The 6,630-nt window shown below is 46.4% G+C and overlaps 1 non-coding gene and 1 pseudogene across 1 annotated transcript; both read left to right on the forward strand.

Annotated features, from left to right (window-relative positions):
• Positions 1-301: 301 nt before the first annotated feature.
• On the forward strand, positions 302-404 carry LOC130359723 (U6 spliceosomal RNA). The gene has a single exon (XR_008890414.1). It is a non-coding gene; the product is annotated as a U6 spliceosomal RNA (small nuclear RNA).
• Positions 405-764: 360 nt separating this feature from the next.
• On the forward strand, positions 765-863 carry LOC130359719 (U6 spliceosomal RNA; annotated as a pseudogene).
• The last annotated feature ends 5,767 nt before the right edge of the window (positions 864-6,630 follow it).

Consider the following 6,630-nt stretch of genomic DNA (forward strand, 5'->3'; position numbering starts at 1 on the left):
GCTCACGGCCAGTGTGTGCGGCTGGAGCGCATAACATAACAATACCCCCCCTTTGGTCTCCCCCTCCTTTTTCAACTCAGAAAACTTCTGAGAAGTCACGGTCCAGGATATTCTCCTCAGGACTGTAACCCTCCCAGTCAACCAAAATTTTTTTTTTTACCTCTCACAATCTTTGTAGCAAAAATCTCTTTAACCTTAAATATGTCAGAAGTGCCAGAGACAGGAGTGGAGACAAGATTCTTCTGAGAAAACCGGTTTATGACAAGAGGCTTGAGGAGAGAGACGTGGAAGGAATTAGGAACACGTAACGTAGGAGGTTGATGAGGCGCGGAACGATACAGAGAAGAGTAGCATGGCCCCTACACAAGGATGGCACCCAAATTCGTCAAGCATTCCATATTTTATTCCGGCCGTGTTTCTCAGTGACTTTGATTCCAGGTTGGCTCCGTGATTTCTGTCTGGTCAAGAGACTTTCTCTCCTGAGCTTTCCCACGTCTGTCTCCTTTTCAAGACCTTGCCTCTCCCCCTTTCCATTTGCATAATTGATTTGGCTTTGCTACTGGATGGAAAGAGCAGTAGGAGTCATCCTACTGTCCAACGAGAAATTCAAGTTTGCGTTCCAAGCCAGTAGCCCTGTCTTGCTTCCTGCCGAATCTTCCTTTGAAATGCTTTGGCCCAGAGAGGTGGCGTTTCCGCTTAGCCTCTCCCTAAGGTGGAGAGAGGGACAAGTGGTGCAGTATATATTTCACAGGGACATCCCATTCTTGCTTCGGCAGCACTTATACTAAAATTGGAACGATACAGAGAAGATTAGCATGGCCCCTGTGCAAGGATGACAAATTTGTGAAGCTCCCTCCACTGAGGAGACAACCTTCCCTCCCACCCTGTCTTCAGGGCTGCTGTCTCCTGCTCCTGCCACACCCAGCCGCCTTTCTCTCCTGGTCCAGCAGCACCTAACCCCCCTCCAGCTGCTGGTGCCCACTCTTCGGAGGATTTTCCTGTGCTTGCTCCCCCAGGTACCATACAGAGGAAGAGGAAAGGAAGGAAAAATGCATCAGCCGAGTCCTACAAGAGAAAGATCATTGAGGCCTGCGAGAACCTTCAAGCTTCAGATGAAGAGGATGAGATGGACCAGGCCCAGGCCCAGTCCATGGAGGAGCTGCTAAAGGACCCAGAGGTCAAGGAAATACTAGACACACCGGCCAATCTGGTCTGCGATGTGTTCTTGGAAGGGTGCTATGAGAAGCCACAGGAGCTGAAAGGCACCAGAGAAGAGGATCCGCCCGACCGGAGTGGTAACTAGTATCTGAACTAACCTCTCTTTTTATTCCCATGGCTGATCTTAACACCTTTAGCATTAATGTGAGGAGTATTAGAGGTAGGTTTAGATTTCAGACTGTTCTTACTTTCTTAGATTCTCAGAGGTGTGATGTTTAAATGCTGCAGGAATGTGCTTTGCCCTCTAGGTCTTACAACCATCTGGCCAGGTGGTGGTCTCACGGCCCTTCCTATTGGTCTGGTGGGGGTGACTGTAGGTTTGCAGGGGTGGCCATCCTGATCAGGGGAGGAAACTTTGCACTTGATTCTGTCCGGGAGCTCGTCTGTGGCAGACTTCTTGTCGCAGACGGTTCCTGGGTGGGTGAGCCCGTGCGGCTCATCAACGTGTATGCCTCCCCTGAGAAGAATGTCTGACTGGAGGTTCTCCAGGCCCTGCAGGTTCAGCTCGCCACCACTAGGGCAGTGGTGTTGGGTGGTGACTTCAACTGCCCCATTGAGTTGGACGGGCGCAGTTCTGGCACATCCTCCAATCTTGATGTGATATCTAAGCTGCTGATCGAGATGGTGAAAGAGGCATCCTTGTAGGACGTTGTTGGGTCCATCTGGAATGGCTCCGTAAACTATACGTGGAGCCGCCCCGATGGCTCGCTCCGTTCTCGGATAGACTTCATCTTCACTTCAAGAGAAGTTAGAAAGGTGTCGTACTCTGTGGTCCCCTGCTTCTTCTCTTCTCTTCTTTGTCCGGTTCATAGGGGAACACCATCTGGAGGGACTCAAGCCCGACTTGTGGAAGCCTAAGACTGTTTACAAGCCATCAGAGATAAGGACTTGCTGGAGCCAGTTCCAGGGCAGAGATTGTTTGGATCAATGTAGCCTCTGCAATGCTAATCAATGGACACAAGGACTTGTCAGGGATTGCCATTCAGGGGGGACTATCTCTGAAGTCATTCATGAATGTCCGTGGCCTGTGCAAAAGCAGGTACTGCCCCAGGTGCCCCATGTGGAGGAAACATCTATGCATGTCTTTTGCCTGTGCCCCTTTGCGCAAGGCCTATTGAACGCCCTGGAACCTGAACTTAGAGATTCGGTACCCAGGAACTACTTATCGTACCATTCGGTGCTTTATGGACTTTTTCCTGGAGTTCACAACGTGGAGGCCATCCGGGAGGCCTGGCGCCTTATGAACTATTTAAGGACACTATATGGCTGGCCAGGAATCGCCGTATCTACAACAGGGAGGACATGTCCGTCCAGGACTGCCGCAGGCTGGTCCACAGCCGGCTTAGAGACTATTCCATCTTGGACAGTCCGGACGTTGACGAAGAAGAGAATTAAAGGGGTATTCCAGGCCAAAACTTTTATATATCAACTGGCTCCGGAAAGTTAAACAGATTTGTAAATTACTTCTATTAAAAAATCTTAATCCTTCCAATAGTTATTAGCTTCTGAAGTTGAGTTGCTGTTTTCTGTCTAACTGCTTTCTGATGACTCACATCCCAGGAGCTGTGCAACTCCTATGGGGTTATTTTCCCATCATGCACAGCTCCCGGGACGTGACATCATCATTGAGCAGTTAGACAGAAAACTTCAGAAGCTAATAACTATTGGAAGGATTAAGATTTTTTTCAGTAATTTACAAATCTGTTTAACTTTCCGGAGCCAGTTGATGTATAAAAAAAAGTTTTTGCCCTGAATAGCCCTTTAACGCCCCTCTGCTTCCCCTACCTCCCCATACGTTGGCCCAGTAGTTTGACCCTGTGATCTGCCCCCACCCCATTGTTCCCACACCCCTCCCCGATCACAGACTGTAATATGTTGTTGTTTTTCGACTTTGTTTTTCCGATGTCGAGTGATGGAGCAGAGTGTTAGTGTAGTAGGTGGTGCAGTGTATAGCTTAGGGAACCTGTGCTGTATATTTTACTGTCATGCTTTGTGCGATTGTAATTAATTGTATGATTTGTAATGATGACTGAATGATGAATAAAGCTCTTTCAATACCTTTGGTGCTCTCTTTAATTTGAAATGTACCAGTGGGTTAGGGTTGTCCCATGGAAGAGTTGTGTGGCTTATATGATTTTAAATGTCATTTGATGCTCTCTTTATGTTCAAATGTACAAAGAAGACTACATTTAGTAAGTTCATTTGTTTTCCCTTAGTCTCCTCAGCAGCACAATGTGGGTGTCTCCGCCCCTGTGAGCTTAATAAGACCTGGGATTTTTTAATGATAAAATAAATAAATAAACATAAGGACCTCTCTTTAGGGCTATATAACCGCCCTGCTCACATAGGACAGTGAGTAAATTATAAAGTATAAAAAATAAAAATTACAAATTTAAGGGAGGGAAGCTTGTGCTGCTGAGGAGACTAAGGGAAAACAAATTAACTTACTAAATTTAGTCTTCCCTAGCGTCCCTCAGCAGCACAACGTGGGGATTTAGCAAGAATAACCCCTAGAGAGGGCTCTCCTGCCTTGCAGAATTCAATATAGATCTAGCGAAAGCGTTTTCACTAGATAAGAATGTATCTACCCTGTAATGCTTTAAAAAAATGAAAGGAGAACTCCAAGTAGCCGATTGGCATATATGTTCCAATGGAACAGAGCTACGCTCAGCCCAAGAGGTGGAAACTGATCTTGTAGAGTGTGCCCTAGTGAACTCTGGCGCAGCTAACCCTAGAAGTATAGCATAATTTTATGCACTCACATATCCATCTAGAGATGGAGGGCTTAGATGCCTTTGCACCTCTTCTTGACCCCTGATGTAAAACAAGGAGATTTTCCGACTTTCTGAAGGGTTTAGTTCTTTCAAGGTAAATCTTTAAACACCTTACCAGGTCAAGGTTAGCAAGGTCTCTCTGAGAAGATCCAACTTCTGGAGAAAACTGTGGAAGAGTAATGACTTGGTTAGTATTTGCAAAGGATGCAACCTTTGGTAGAAAGGATGGTAGAAACCTCAAGAGGACCTTCTCTGGTAGAAATATGGTGTAAGGTTCAACAGCTGCTAGGGCCTGGAGTTCACTAACCCTTTTGGCTGTAGTGACAGCTAATAACAAGACCACCTTAAGAGTGAGAAACCTAAGTTCCACTTCCTCTAGGGGTTCAAAGGGTTGAGCACAGAGTTGTTGTAAGACCAATGCCAGATCCCATTGGGCTATAGGTTTAATGGACCTTGGACGAATCCTACTGATAGCTTTGATAAACGACTTTATTACCGGCTCCTGTGTGAGACGTCTTTGTAAAGATGCGGATAGAGCGGCCAACTGTACTCTGATGGAGTTATGCTATAGTCCCTTATCAAATCCGTCTTGCAAAAATTCTAGAATTGAAGAGATAGAAGGGAAAGTAGCTTCAATCTTCTTGATGGCACACCATTTAAGGAAGATTCTTTTGATTCTGGTGTATGTCTTGTTAGTCGCCTCACTCCTAGAGTGAGATAGCTAGTATACGGTCCGAAAACCCTCTGGCTTTCAGTAAGGACCTATCAACCTCCATGCAGTCAGATTGAATGTTCTGAGGTTGTGACAGAGCTGAGTATCATGGAAGTTGGCGGAAAAATGTAGGCCATATTGAAATTCCATGGAATTGTCATGGCATCTACCCAATGGGGTTTGTCCATAGGATATAGGGAGCAGAATTGATCTAGCTTGCGATTGGCTCTTGTGGCCATGAGGTCTATTTCTGGGAGGCCCCAAAGGTCTATGAGTTGAGAGAACACTTCCTGGTTCTGAGCCCATTCTCCAGGTATCGTCCTGTCTCTGCTCAAATGATCCGCAAATATATTCTGTACTCCCTTTATATGGATTGCACATAATTTGTAAATCCAGGCTCCGCCCAGCGGAAGATCTTTGCTACTTCTTGAAGTAGTAGAACAGATCTCGTTCCTCCCTGCTTGTTTATATAATAAACAGCTGACGTGTTGTCTGTCCTCACCTTGACAGCTTTGCCTAAAAGAAGGTGGGTGAGGTGAAGAAGCGCATAATAAATTGCTCTCAATTCCTTGACATTGGATAAAAGAGGGAGTTCTTCTGGACTCCACTTCCCAGCCACCTTCCTCCCTAGCAGATGGGCTCCCCAACCGGACCCTGAGGCATCCGTTGTCAAGAGTAACCACTGAGGTTCTGAAAGAGACATGCCGTCTTGGGGAACCGCCCACCAACTCAGAGATCTGCGTACCGAGGGGGAGAGTCTGAGGGGAGTGTCTAGGGAGGAAACTCTTCTGTCCCACGCTTGAAGAGGCCTCATATGCCAAAGTGCCCATGGGACGGCTTCCGCTGAGGAAGATAGGAGACCTAAGAATCTCATTAAAGTTCTAGAGGTACCTTGCGTGGGACCTGAAGGAATTGATATCCCCTGGATATTCTGTCCTTCCTTGCTGGGGACAAGAAGATTTTCATGTTGTGAGAATCTAGAAGGAACCCCAGGAACATTATCTCCTTGGTAGGAGTTAGATGGGATTTTTGTAGGTTGACTAGCCGTCCCAGCTTGTGAAGTATCTCTAGGGTTACAAAAGTGTGAAGGTGAAGCTCCTCCTTGGTCCTGGCTAATATAAGCCAGTCATCCAGATAAGAGATTATTTTTATTCCCTGGACTCTGAGGACCGCCATCATAGAGGATACTACCTTCGTGAATATGAATGGGGCTGTCGAGATACCGAACGGAAGAACCTTGAACTGGAGGACTCCATGAATATACACTGCAATCCGCAGAAACCTTCTGTGGTTCTGGTAGATGGGAATATGAAAGTAGGCATCCTTGAGGTCTAGTGACACCATGTAGTCTCCCTTTTGAAGGATGATCTTTACTGATTTTATTGTTTCCATACGGAACCTCTTTTTTACGATGAACCGGTTGAGATACCTGAGATCTATAATGAGTCTCCATTTCCCTCCTGGCTTGGGTACAAGAAACACGGGGGAGTATACTCCCCTGCCTCTTTCAGCTAGTGGGACTGTTTCCACTACAGAATGTGTTATAAGATCTAGAATTGAGCTCTCCAAGAATTCTTGTTTTGGAGATTTCAGGATTGCCGATGTTAGAAATCTCTCTGGAGGAAGACACATTAGGGGAAGAAAATAACCACTCTTCACAAGGTTTGTAACACAAATATCCTTTATTAGGGTTTGCCATGCCGGAAGAAAGAATTGGAGACGGCCGCCAACCAGCCAGCTGGTCGAGTCAGAACTCAGGTTTCTTTGAGCCTCTGGCTCGGGTAGATCCTCTTCTTGAGGAACCGTAACCTCTGCCACATCCAGAGTTCCTATACTGCATTGCTCTCTGTGGGGAACGGTCTCTTCTAGGTTGAGACTATCGGCCACGAAAGGACCTATCTGATAAAGGGAGGTTCTTCCGCTTTT

Source organism: Hyla sarda, chromosome 2 (genome assembly GCF_029499605.1).
Source record: "Hyla sarda isolate aHylSar1 chromosome 2, aHylSar1.hap1, whole genome shotgun sequence".
Taxonomy (NCBI): domain Eukaryota; kingdom Metazoa; phylum Chordata; class Amphibia; order Anura; family Hylidae; genus Hyla; species Hyla sarda.